We start from the raw sequence: 13,871 nt of genomic DNA, 5'->3' as shown, positions 1-13,871 counted from the left end.
CCAATTGGAATGGAGTAAAATCATTTTCCTTTAAGGTCAATGACATTACCAAATATCAGGCACTTAGTGTGCTGTTTAAAATTTACCATTCTTATCTCTCTCTTTTTTTTTTTTTTTTTTGAGACAGATTGATACTCTGTAGACCAGGCTTGCCTGAAAATCACAGAAAGTCACAGTAAAAAGAAAAATTAAGCTCCAAAGAATCAATAAAAGAGAAAGAAGAGATGAGAGGGAGGAAGGGAGGGAGGGAAAAGAAAAAGAGCTAGATGTGCCCATACTTCATCCCATCTTAAGGGAACTGGTGCCATCTAGTGTCCATGATACGCAGTAACTACAAGTCATGTTTCTGATTGCTGGTTCAATGCCTAGCAGGGATAGATAGGGAGGCCCTCTTGTAGAAATGAATGCATAATGCAGAGATAAATAAATGAGAAAAACCCAGAAGGATCACACACCATGCAGATGCGGAAGGGGAAGCAGCAATGAGGAGATTAACTCAGTACGGCCACGTTGGGAAGACCGTCTAGAGATCCTGTCAGGCCTCTCTCCCCTCCCCCCAGCAACTTCCAGTAATAATGTAAAGGTTAAAGAGACAATAACACTTGCTTGTTTAATAACTGACAATGATAATAATTGAAAATGATTGTGAGAGGCTCTCCTCTCCTGGCAGCGCTCAGGAAGAAGTCCTGGGCCAGGCAGTGAGACAATGTGTCTGAAGCCCAGAGGGGAGGGGAGGCAGGACAGTCAGCAGGGCTTACTGGTCTCCAGAGAAAATTAAATCATACCAAGTTAAAAATGAAGTACACTCAAATAAGCTAAAATGAACTTAAGTGTAGAGTTTCCTTTAAGAGGCTGGGTTTTAGAAGCCAGCATGGAGGCTTCTCTTCTCCCCTCCCCACCCCCCAACAAGAAAGTAAAGCTTAACGGAAGGCAAGAGCTGTGACTATCCAAGCAGTACTGTCCAGCTGTGGCTCTGCCATCTTGTGCTTCCCGCAGTCTCCGGCAAAGGGTCAAGGTGTTATGATTGGGGGATGTCCTTGAGTCTCTGGTCATTCTGCATCTGCCTCTCAACTGCTGGTACAATAGGCAGGTGCCACCAGGTCCCACTTTCTCTCATTCAAGTTTGAGATAATAGAATTCCATGTCATAAGTTTCATTTGTCTATATTCCAGTATCCATGTAGTTGATAGGCCGCAGTGGGTTAAGGAAACCTACTGTGGCATGATCTTAAAAGGTCTTATTAATAAAACCAAACCCAGGAGCCAGATATTGGGGTGAATGCTGAAAGATCAGAGAAGCAGAACAAGCCACAGCCACCTCACCTCGCCAATTCCTCAGCTGATCCTGTTTCCTCAGACTGGAAACTTCCAAGTCCTCGTCCAAATGGATCTCAGCTGAACTGCCGCTCAAAAAGCCTAAAAGCTTAACCAGCTCTAGTTCCTGATTTTCACGCCTTATATACCTTTCTGCTTCATGCCATCACTTCCTGGGATTAAAGGCGCGTGTCACCATGCCTGACTATTTCCAGTGTGGCTTTGAACTCACAGAGATCCAGATGGATCTCTGCCTCCAGAATGCTAGGATTAAAGGTGTGTGTGCCACCATTTTCTGGCCTCTATGTCTATCTAGTGGCTGTTCTGTTCTCTGATCCCAGATAAGTTTATTAAGGTGCACAATATATTGGGGAACACAATATCACTACAACCTACAGCATAATTTAAGGAGTTTCAGGGCCTGGAGAGAGAGAGGGGGGGGGAGAGGGAGAGGGAGAGGGAGAGGGAGAGGGAGAGGGAGAGGGAGAGGGAGAGGGAGAGGGAGAGGGAGAGGGAGAGGGAGAGGAGAGAGAGAGAGAGAGAGAGAGAGAGAGAGAGAGAGAGAGAGAGAGAGAGAGAGAGGCTGAAGGATGGGTGCATGTCAAGAAGGACACAGACAGACAAAACCAGGCACATATGCATGCACACCAAACACAAAAGAAATGGAAAACACAGACTATAGCTACCACTCTCCCATGCCCACCACAAACAAGATGTTGACACCCTGTTACTAAGGACATAAGGCACTTTGGTTGCAGGGATAGAGAAATACACTTAGAAGTGATGTAAAACCCCCTCCCTTCTGCTGGCCCTCCTGCCCCTGAGAAGTTTGATCCTGGCAGCTCTCCATTTGCAACTCTTCCTTGTGGGTTATGCCAGGAGTCCCCTTCTCTAGCCTGGGCACTTGGTAGCGACAAGGGTCAGAGAGGAAGCGACAGCCATCACACCCATTGTTCTATATGCTACAGTAAGAGTTCAGACACTCGCCCCAGTCAGAGGAGAAGAGGAGGCAGGCTGCTCTCCGCTGAGATGCATCCTGGCCCTCAGGCAGGCAGGAGGAGCAGGTAGGTGCCCTAGCAACAGATAATAATTATTTGTTAGAAATGAGGATAATTATACTAACAATAAATTAAGAATAATCATGAGGTATATTGACTCATTCCTTTTTTTATTTTTATTTTTATGGGACTGGGTATTTTGTCTGCACTTATGTCTGAGCACATGGGTTCCCAATGGCCCTCACAGGACTTGAGCGGACATCAGGACCCCTACAACTGGAGATTAAACAACCCATTCATTACTGCATAATCAACAGGTCAAGAAATAAATCAAAAATACAGAAATGAAAGGAGAGCTTTCAAACCCCTTCTGTGAAGCTTTCATTGGTCAGTTTCAGGCTAATAAAAACCAGGTGAAGACACAGCGGGGAAGGGAGGAAGGAAGGAAGGAAGGAAGGAAGGAAGGAAGGAAGGAAGGAAGGAAGGGAGAGAGGGAGGGAGGAAGAGTGAGTGAGAGTTCTGGTAATCATAGACTTTAAAATGCTCGGTAAAATACTTGAAAACCAAATCTGACATACATCAAATAGATTATCCACCATGACTGAGTTGGCTTTATCTCAGAGATGCAAGGATGATTCATCACATGCAAGTCACTAAATGTAATGAACCACATAAGTGATCTGAAAGCGGGGGGGGGGGGGGGGGCATGATCATCTCCATGCAGAAAAGGCCTCCTGTGAAATCCTACATGTCTTTGTAACAAAAGTCCTAGAGAGGGGAAGACTAGAGGGAACTTTTTTTCTACATATGAAATCTGTAGATGGGAAACCTAAGCCCTACATCAGCCCAGATGGAGAAAAACTTGAAGCAATGCTCCTGAAATCAGGAATCAGACAGGGGTGTCTGCTTTTCAGGACTCTGCTCAAAGCACTAGAGGGAGCAGTGAGACAAGGTAAGAAAAGTCAAGGACCACAGTAGGAAAGGAAGAAATGGAGCATCCCTGTTTGCAGATGACATGTTACATGGAAGGGAGCCTGAGTTCCACAGTAGGAAAGGAAGAAATGGAGCATCCCTGTTTGCAGATGACGTGTTACATGGAAGAGAGCCTGGGTTTCCTGCCAGAGACCTACAGATGAAACACCATGTCATCAGGGTGACAGGGTATAAATTCAGCAGGCTAAACTCCAGAACCTGTCTGTGCACCAATAACAAACACAGGGAAGGAGATCATGAACAAACTCCCTTTTGTAATAACCTGAAAGAAATTTAAATATCTAGGAATAAACCTAACCCAAGAGGTGAAAGACCTCTACAAAGAAAACTTTAAAGTTTCTGAGGAGAGAGCTAGAGAAAGATGCTGGGAAATGGAAGGGCATATCCTGCTCTTGGATCAGTGGAGTTAATAGCGTGACTATGACAGTCCTACATGAAGGCATGATTAGATTCAGTGCAATTCCAATCAAAAGCCCCATCTTGTTCTTCACAGATAAAGGAAACTAACCAAAAATTATGTGGAACGACAAAAGACCCCAGTTAGCCAAAGCAACCATTTCAAACTTCAAGTTATAGCACAGGCCCTTGGTCATTAAAATGATATGTTCCTGGCACAAGAACAGATATATAGACTGGTGGAGCCATATCCAAGACCCCAACATGAATATGTGTAAGTATACCATATTCCATCTACTATTCCATAAAGATGCCAAAAATACACACTGGAGAAAAGACATTGTTTTCTACAATGGTGTTGGAGAAACTGGATGCCCACATGTAGAAGATAAAATTGGATTCGTATCAATCATCAGGCACAAAACTAATTCTAAATTAATCAAAGACATAAGTGTGGAACTGAGACACTGTTAGAAGAAACAGAACAATAGCCACAGGGTACAGGTATGGGAAAGGACCTTCTGAAGAGGACTCCATCTGCCCTGTAACACAGGCCAAGGATTTACAAATGGAGCATATAAAACAAAAAATTTTCATACAGCTAAAAAGATGACCTATCAAGGGACATTTCCCCTCCTCCTCCTCCTCCTCCTCCTCCTCCTTCTCTTGTTCTCCTCCTCCCTCCTCCCTCCTCCCTCCCTATGTAGCTCAATAGGACCTGTCAGGTCCAAAGGAAAGTCGGGACCAATGGCTAGCTGTGGTGCCTATCAGCACACCCAAGTGTCTGCTGCCCTCCAGGCTCACTCAGCACCCAAGTGACTGCTCTCAGCTCTTCTCGCTCTTCTGCCTCTCCCACTAAACTTCTCCAGCTTTCTTTTCCCCCAGCGGCTCATTCCTATATAACCCTGCCATTTTGGCCAGGCGCCCTCTTGGCACTCTTCTTGGTTCTCTTTGCCCCCCTCTCTCTCTCCCTTGGCCCTCCCTCCTCTCCTCCTCCCTCTTCTCCCCCTCTGCCTCCTCCTTCTAAATTAATTTAACTTTCTTTTATGTGCGTGGTCTGTGTAGATGTTTGCAGTTCCTTTGGAGGCCAGGTGAGGGCATCGGATCCTCTGGACCTGCAGTTACAGACCCCTGTCAGCAGCCACTTAGGGTCTGGAAGCAAACCCAGGTCCTCTGGAAGGACAGCTAATGCTCTGAATCCCTGAGCCGTCTCTCCAGCCCATAAAACTGAATGTTCTCAATTCTACAGCCTGAGTTTTTCCACATGTAAATGTATGATCCTTGAAGTTAACTCTTGTGAATGTTATGAAGTAAGATGCCAATCACCCTTTATTCTCTTCTAATGGTTATTGGTTGGTTCAACTATATAATATTAACTTCAGCATTCAGAAGGCACATGCCAGGAGATTGGTGAGGTCCAGGCCAGTTATGGTGACCCAGACTCTGCCTCAAAAATCAAAACAACACAAAACACACTTCCTTGTGTTTCTTTTCCTAACTGGAGAGGCCTTTAGTCTGTCTAGACACGTGTGCCAGGACCACAGTCTGGCATCGTGTGGGCTTGGACTGTGGTGCGGAACCGCACAGATTCGATTCTGTAGGAACAGAGCGTGACCCGCTCTTGCTCCCGTCTCCTCTCAGTGTGGCTCTCACTGGGATTCTGCTGCCTGTGTCAAAATGTCAGCAATGTTTCTCTGATGTTTATTGTGTGTGGCTGGGCGGGGAAGCCGTGTGTGAGATACTTATTGGTTGTTTAATGGGGAGTGGGTGACATGCATGTCCCAGTGAGCATGGAGAGGTCAGAGGACAAACTGTCAGCTGGTTCTCTCCTTTATTATCTCTAATTCCAGCTCCAGTGGGTCCAACACGCTCCTCTGGCCTCCAAAGTCTGTCTCTCTGTTTCCGCCTGTCTCATTGTCTTTCTGTCTCTGTCTCTCTTACACAAACACACGCACAATCTTTTTTAAAAAGTTCAGACATGAATTGGTGTGTACACATATGTGTATGTGTGCACACATATGTGCTTGCGTAAATGTGTATTTAGATGTACATGTGATCATTCTTTTGCATGCCTGTATTCATATGTGACTGTGTGCATGGTCATATTGCATATCTGTTCATATGTACATGTCCATGTGTATCATATATGTGTGTTCATATACACATGTGAATGTTTTTGTACTCATATGTATATAGGTATGTGAATATGTTTCTATTCATATGTATGTGTATTTGTAATCATGTATTCATTTCTATGTTTGTATTTTCATGTGTACATTTATTTTCATATGTCCATGTGTGTTTTTATGTGCATATGCATGTGCATGTGAATGTCTGGGTTGATATGTACATGTGTGTGTTCATATATAAATGTATGTGTATGTGTTAATATGTTTAGGTGCAAGTGTGATTTCGTATGTGCATGCCCATGTGTGTGTTCATAAGTGCATTTGTGTGTTCATATGTGAATATATATGTGTGCACACATGTGTACTTGAAGAAGTTCATATTCATATGTACATGTGTGCATTCATATGTTCATGCTTGTATATATGTGTGGTCATGTGTGCATAACTATGTTATATGTGCATGTGGTTCATGTGTTTGCATCCATAAGTACTTATGTGTGTGTGTGTCCCTGTTTGTAGAAATCTGGGCTCTTACGTCATTACTGGGTTGGGCGTCTCGGCTTCTCTCTGCCTCTGTCCCTCATCTAGATGTCCAATGGGGACAGTAACAGACTTACCTTCCAGGCTGTTATGAAAATGGAATTAGATGCTGTGGGATGCTTGAGATATGGCCTGCCATGAGGCAGGCTCTGTGGATGTTTGATGTTAATTTTTTTTTTTTTTTTTTTTTTTTTTTGGTTTTTCGAGACAGGGTTTCTCTGTGTAGCTGTGCGCCTTTCCTGGGACTCACTTGGTAGCCCAGGCTGGCCTCGAACTCACAGAGATCCGCCTGGCTCTGCCTCCCGAGTGCTGGGATTAAAGGCCTGCACCACCACCGCCCGGCTTGATGTTAATTTTTAAATGCATCACTTGAAGGCTCTTCCCCGTCTCTGTCAGCTACTTCATGTTCCCTCAAAGTGAACCGTCTCCGTCCCTTGAGGCCTTACCATGCCTACCACAGCCTAATACATAAATGGTACAGAGCGGTGAGCGTTTGGGGACAGCTGGCTTCTCTCTGTGGTGCGCCTATCAAATGCTCTCACCACCGCACTAACACTGACCTGACTTCACACTGGCAAAGGAAGGAAATAATGCAGAGAAGGCCTGCTTAGAAGGTTCCACCTGGGGCAACATCTAAACTTTATTATTTCATTTCAATATCAAGTTAGTGAGTCTCAGTTGATACTTCTGGAGAATGAGGCTCGTACCCTGTGTGTTTCTTAATTAGCAACATGCACCAGAACCACCTAGGGGAGTTTGCACACGACACAGGCCTGGGTCCACACCTCAAGGATTCTGATTCAAGGCATCCAGGTAGTGTTCCGGCGAGTTTATTTGGAAAACATTTATCCAGATAATTCTGAATCCAATCTCTTGGTCCAACCTTTCCTGTTTCCTTTCTACCCATTAAAAAAGAAAAAAAAAAAAAAACCAAATAAATAAAAACTCTGCTTCAACCGGAATATGCCCTATCCACAGTTTTATATGATGGCACTTTCATATAACTAGGTATAGCATTAATTGACATTTCTTCTCAAGTTCTCTACTCACAAAAGAAAACCCTCTCTTGTTTGAATATCCCATGCGACTATGGTGATGCTCTGTGAGGACTGAGTGACCAGAAGACTTTCCAGTGAATGTCCTGTGGTCTGGATGAGAGCAGCACCAGGAACCTTGGAGTTGTGTTCTGGGACTGACTCCTTTGACGGCAGATGATGCTGCACCAGGATGAGGATGCTGAGCACGTGGTGGTGTGGCTGCTGCTGCAGTATCTAGTTTGCTCCTGGATGCTTGCTCACAACTTTTAAATTTTAGGCTAGTTGACTGCCTTTCTATTGGAGGGACTCAAGTCATTCCAAGCTTTAGTTGGGAGACAAGAGTAGGAGAAAGAACAGGAAAGTGCAATTCAATTCTATCCACGTAAATAAATTGTGCTTTTAATATTTTTACTTTTTTGAGATTTTTTTTAACTTTTATTTATGTGTCTGAGTACCCACAGAGGGCAGACGAGCGGGTCAAATCCATGGAAGCTGGAGCTACAGTCAGTTGCCTGATGGGGGAGGGAACTGAGCTCAGGTCCTCTGGAGGAGCAGTATGTGTTCTTAACCACTGAGCTATCTCTCTCAGCCTAAATCATGCTTTTCAGTCCCGTAAAAGGATAGAAATTATAAACAAACAAACAAAAACCAGATATTAGGTCATAGTGGATGGCTCCTAAGGCTCCAAAGCTCCCTGGACCTTCACTGAACACTTTCCTGCCTCTCTCTAAACACTGTTGCCTGGGAATGTAGCTCAGTGGCAGAGCAGTAACCTAGTAGATACGAGGTCCTGGACTCAATCCCAGCACTGCAAATAACAATCATAATTATACCTCGAAATAAATTGTCGCCAATTCTGCAATCTGTTGTCCTTTCTATATGTGCTCTAAGGAAATCATGGCTGAGTGATCTATCAAATTAAAAAAAGGAGGGAATATGTAAACATTATGTAATACACACACACACAGGAGATATATATATATATATATATATCCCTGAGCTCCAACTGTTTCAGGAACTGAATAGAAATCTCCCCTGGAAACCAATCTCATTTATAGCAAGCTCTTGAAAACTGCCTGTTGAGTTGAAGTAAAGAATGTTCACGGCGCTGAGCTCCTGACGCTGTCCTTCAGAGGTGCTTCATAGAAGAAATGCTCTTTCCACAGGACAAAAGAAAAGAACAAGTACGCTAAGCTCGGCTCTTATGTGGGATTCCAAGAGCTGAAAGGTCAGACTTCCAAAAGTGCATCACTCCAGGCTATTCAATATTGCAATTAATACACTTAAATAAGATGCGAAGCCACTGACTTTCACAGGAACCACAGAACGGCACTGCAGGAAGCACAGGATACTGCCACCGCAGACGCGAAGCTACAGTTGACCCGCTTTTGAGTGGAGCATTGCCATTGTGTGTAGGAAATGCCTGTACATACTTAAGGTCATAGACATTCACTCCAAGGAATTCCATCAGAAAAATGGTCTAATCTTCAGTCCACAGCTTTCTCTTTTGCTTGAAGTTGATCTCTTCCTATTTATCTTTTTCTATTAGATTATGAACCCTTTGAGGGCACATTCCATGTGTTCATCTGCATGTTGTTAGTGCCCACCAGAGCCAAGCATATAGCACCCCAAAGCGTGGAATAGCAGCAGGATGTTGAAGTAATCATCTCTTGTTTAGTTTCAGAATTAAGTTAGTAGAATGTCCCCACATATGTAGCAATGTATATATGTGTATGTGTATCAGATGTGTAAATTATATAGATAGATGTGCATGAGTACGTGTGTGTGTGTGTGTGTGTGTGTGTGTGTGTGTGTGTGTGTGTGTGTGTTCCTAGGGATCCAACCCAGTACTCAGGAGGCAGAGGCAGACAGATCTCTGTAGGTTTAAGGCCCTCTGGTCTACATAGAGAGTTATAGACCAGCCAATGCTATACAGTGAGACCCTGGCTTAAGAGAGAGAGAGACAGAGACAGAGAGACAGAGAGAATGAAACATGTCATCTGGAACACAGACAATGAAACAAAATATTTGAAATCTGAATAGTCTCAGGACATTCTAGACAGATGAGCGCCTGTCCATGGGTTGGCTGTGTCGTTCATTCACCCCTCCCTCTTCCCCATCACTCACTTATCTGCATGTCTGTCACTCATTGTCTAATACTTATTTAGTGTATGCTACCAACCCACAGTTCCAAAAATATGGATAAATATGTTACTTTGACTTATTAAAATAATTAAGGCTAGGCTGGAGGTCATTTGGTGATTAAAAGCACTTGCTTCTCTCCCAAAGGACCCAGATTCGGTTCCCAGCACCCACATGGTGACTCACAACCATCTCTAACTCAAGTTCCAGTGGATCAGGTACCCTTATCCGGTCTCCTCGAGCACCTAGCACGCATGTAGCACATATGCATGCGTTTAGGTAAAATACCCATCACATAAGCACACACACACACACACACACACACACACACACACACACACACACCAAGGCTAGCTTGATGGCTCAGCAGGTAAAGGCATCTGCTTCGAAGACTCAAGATGTAAGTTTAATTCTTGAAGCAAGTTGTCCTCTGACTTCTACATGGGTGCCATGGCCAATGCATTTCTGTACACACACACACACACACACACACACACACACACACACACACACACACACTACTCATCATCATCATCAACATAAAGTGAGACTTAAATTTCAAAAATAATTATAGAGACAAAAATTGTATCTTTCTGGTCTTAGTATAATATTTTGTAGCTCATATGATGTGGTCTTTTAATTACATTTGCAGACATATTTTAAAACCTTTATGAAATTTTGAACAAAAATCCAAATCAAATTTTCTCTCCACCTAAACAACTCCCATGGCAAAGAATGTATATCCTTATTCCATTTCATGTCTTCCTACCCCAAGCTGGCAAGAAAAAAGAAATTCAAGGTCCCAATACCTATAACAAACTTGGCCTTCAGTGTTTCCTCACCTAAAAGGAAATTAATTACATAGATATTCAAAAGAATCAGAAATCTTCCGTTTTGAAATTTAAAAAAAAAAAAAAAGTGAAAAACTCCTGATTCTGGCTAAGTCTCCGGCTGCCATCTCAGTACTTGGACCGTAGGGGCAAAATGATGGAGAGTTTGAGGCCTGGTCAGGCTGCAGAGGAAGACTTTATCTCAAAAATAAACAAGCAGGGCATGAACCATGCTCTAATCCCGCTGAGGCAGGAGGATTGTTTTGAGTTCAAGTCCAGCCTGTGATGCATAGTGAGTTCCGGGCCAGGCTGCCACGGGGTGAAATCTTGTTTCAAACAAACAAACACACATAGTACTTTTCTTCCCACAGATACAAATACCTGCAGGCTTTACATTGATTATGAAGCAAAGAAGGCCTTCAACGTGAAGGCAAAGATACGTTACTGCATCATCAGTTATTTTAGCCTCCTGTCTTTGCTCAATACCTGCACAAAATGTATAGATGTATAAATATTAATCTTATATTTAAAAATATTTAGAAAGAATCAACCCCTCCCCCCAAAAAAGAAGTCATAACATCGTTTGGAATAAACTGCCAAGTAGGGGAATGTATATGTGTTAGTCTCCTTCAGGAATGCTCTTCCAGGATTCTATATGACCACATATGTAATTTTGCATGAGGTTTTGTTTGTAACTTTTCTTTGTTCTGAACTAAATGTCTGTCAGAATTCTCCCAAGAAAGCTGACTTAAGTTTTCATAATATCTATGTTGTGGGGCCATATAGATTGATCTCCAAAGTCAACAAAGTTTACTGTGACAGAAAACACAAGGGAGCCGGGGAAGGAGCAAGATGTTCATGAAGATAGTATGTGACAGCAGGATTATTGAGACTATTCGGGTGTCCATTCCTGAAAAAGGACCAGCTAGGGTATTTTGTGTTGTTGATTATTGACTCTCTTCCACAACTCCTCTTTTTCCATTCTTCCAAATGGATAACTGTTTTCTTCCCAGGTGTTAGATCTACCTTTTCTCTAGGGTGGAGAGTTCTTCCCCAGCAGATTAGAAAGGAACCATTTCTTTCCATGTTGATCATATCCTGCTTAGGTCTCTCCTCCAAGTCAGTGACAGGAGTAAATGAAAAGCCCAGACAATGTCCTTCAAACCTGACCCTCTGGGGCTCCAGGACTAACTATCCTTGATGATACTTACAGATATTCACAGGCACACTAAGTCCAGCCACCACTTAAGTTTTGTGCCCAGAGCTCCGCCAGTCTGTAAAATCCACTGCTGCAAAGCACAGTGACCTTCTATTCACTTACCAACATTACACAACTGAGCAACTTGGACAAGACCCCAAACATTTTAAATCCATGGATTTCCTTTTTACTAAGAAAATTCATCAATGAATTCTCTCCCGATCCCTAGTTCTCCAAGTCACAATACAGGCTAGCCTGAGAATCAACAAATGGGCCATGGCATCCACCCCACCTACACAATGATCCAGATGAGACATTCCTCCTGGCTTGTTGCTCAATCTAATCTTGCTAAAGAAAGAAGCCTTGGGTGGGGAACATTCTTAGTCAAATAAATTCCTGAAGAGAATGTTCGGTCAGTGATGGCATCCAGGAAGTGTATCCATTATCCCAGAGAGACCTGAGCTCTGCATCCCTAAGGTGAATCAGCAGGAGTCTGAGTAGATGCCAGAGCCCAGCAGCCTCCAGTTCTTCCCCTTCCTCTTCAGCTCTCCTGCTGTGACTCTGGTACAGCCCTCCTCTGTGGGTTCTTTATGCGCTGTTTATAAATGATAAATCGTACGATCTCAATCTCTTTGCTGTTGATTGCATGTTAATCTTCTGAGCAGATTTTTTTTTTTTTTTTGAGACAAGGTCTAACTTATGTAATCCTAGCTGGCTTGGAACTCCTTATGTAGACCAAGCTGTCCTCAAACTCATGGAGACATCTGCCTGCTTCTGCCTTCCAGGTGCTAAGATTAAAGGTGTGCATCAATCACTGCACTTGGCTTCATTTTTTTTTTAATCCAAAAGCAACTCACAACCCGAAGCAAAACCATGTAGATGTGGCTAATTGGAAATTCATAGTCCAGGCAAAGGACAAATTAAGTTGCATGATGGTGAATTCATCCCAGGGTTAGTAGGAAGACCCCTTAAAAAGAAATATGGTCTGAGGGACCAGCATTCCTGTAGTTGGTAAACTCACTAAGGATCCACTACATATCAGTCATCTGCTAAATTCCATAATAAAAAGATGAATAAGACCTTACTCTGGAGGTGTCCACATTATACAGTGTCAAGGTGATTAGTCATTAATCACCGTGGATACCCATATACAAACATGCTTCAGGAATGCTGGTTCTCAGGCTCAGAGGACAACAGGATCAGAATGAAATACTGAAATCATCCAGACAGCAGGAAGATGCAAAGAATCAGATATATGTTGTAGAGTAACTATTGCCATAAATACAAGGCATAGGTGGTGTGAGAAGTCTGGGGGTTAAAAGTGATACAAGAGTCTAGAAGATGTGTGGGACTCAGGAGATCTGGGAATCTAGGTTGTCTTTGGCCAGTTGGCAAACACTGTCCCTTAAATTAGATGATAGATATAATAGTGTGGAGACTGAATGCTCCGTCTCCCCCCACCACACACCTCCTACTCATCCCTTGGTGATGACAGGTTCTTTCTACAAATAATTTGAGATTAGAACAATTTTAGCCAGTGGAATCAAATAAAAGGAGCAAAAAATCAATGGTGCTAAAACAAACTAGCAGGGATCCATATAGTTTGGCCAGCCTTGGGTCATTAATAATACTTTTATCCATTGTTTTCGAGGAGTCAAGTCTCTGCAGAGTCATGACCACTTGGCTTCTGTCCTTGGTGATGATTTCTTTTAGGTATTTATTGCCTGTTTGTTTGTTTGTTTGTTGTTGTTGTTGGACTCACTATGTAGACCAGGCTAGCCTCAAACTCAGGAAACCCACCTGCTTCTGCCTCCCAAGTGCTAGCACTACAGAGTGTGAGTTCTCCGAGGAGGAAAACCTTGTCTGTCTTGATTGTTACTTTCTCCGCACATTGTTTCAGGGCCCGCACAAAATAATTTGGCTCTTTTAGAGCAGTCGCTGACTAGGGTTAAGTACTGTTACAGCGGTGCGCATGCGTGATCTCTGACAACCGGGCAGCATTGATCACAGTGAGTAGGTCTTGGTGAAGTGGAACAGAAAGAAAAACGTATACCAGAAAGAACAGAACACCACGAGCAAAAACAAAGCCTTATGAAGAACAGTCCATTTCAAAGGCCATGCTGTTTCTCTGTGTTATCCAGAAACTCTTATCTATGAAGATACTCTTCATAAAACAGAAAATGCAACTGAGAGAAAAGGATTGGGGATGGGATGGGGTGGGTGTTTAGGAGTTAGTCAGTGTTTCCCAAATAACTGCAAGCCAGGATGTATATAATTCATCCCATTATAATTAAG

Source organism: Peromyscus californicus, unplaced genomic scaffold (genome assembly GCF_007827085.1).
Source record: "Peromyscus californicus insignis strain IS unplaced genomic scaffold, ASM782708v3 Scaffold_11__1_contigs__length_118956290, whole genome shotgun sequence".
Lineage (NCBI taxonomy): Eukaryota > Metazoa > Chordata > Mammalia > Rodentia > Cricetidae > Peromyscus > Peromyscus californicus.
Note: the sequence above shows the minus strand (reverse complement) of the source record.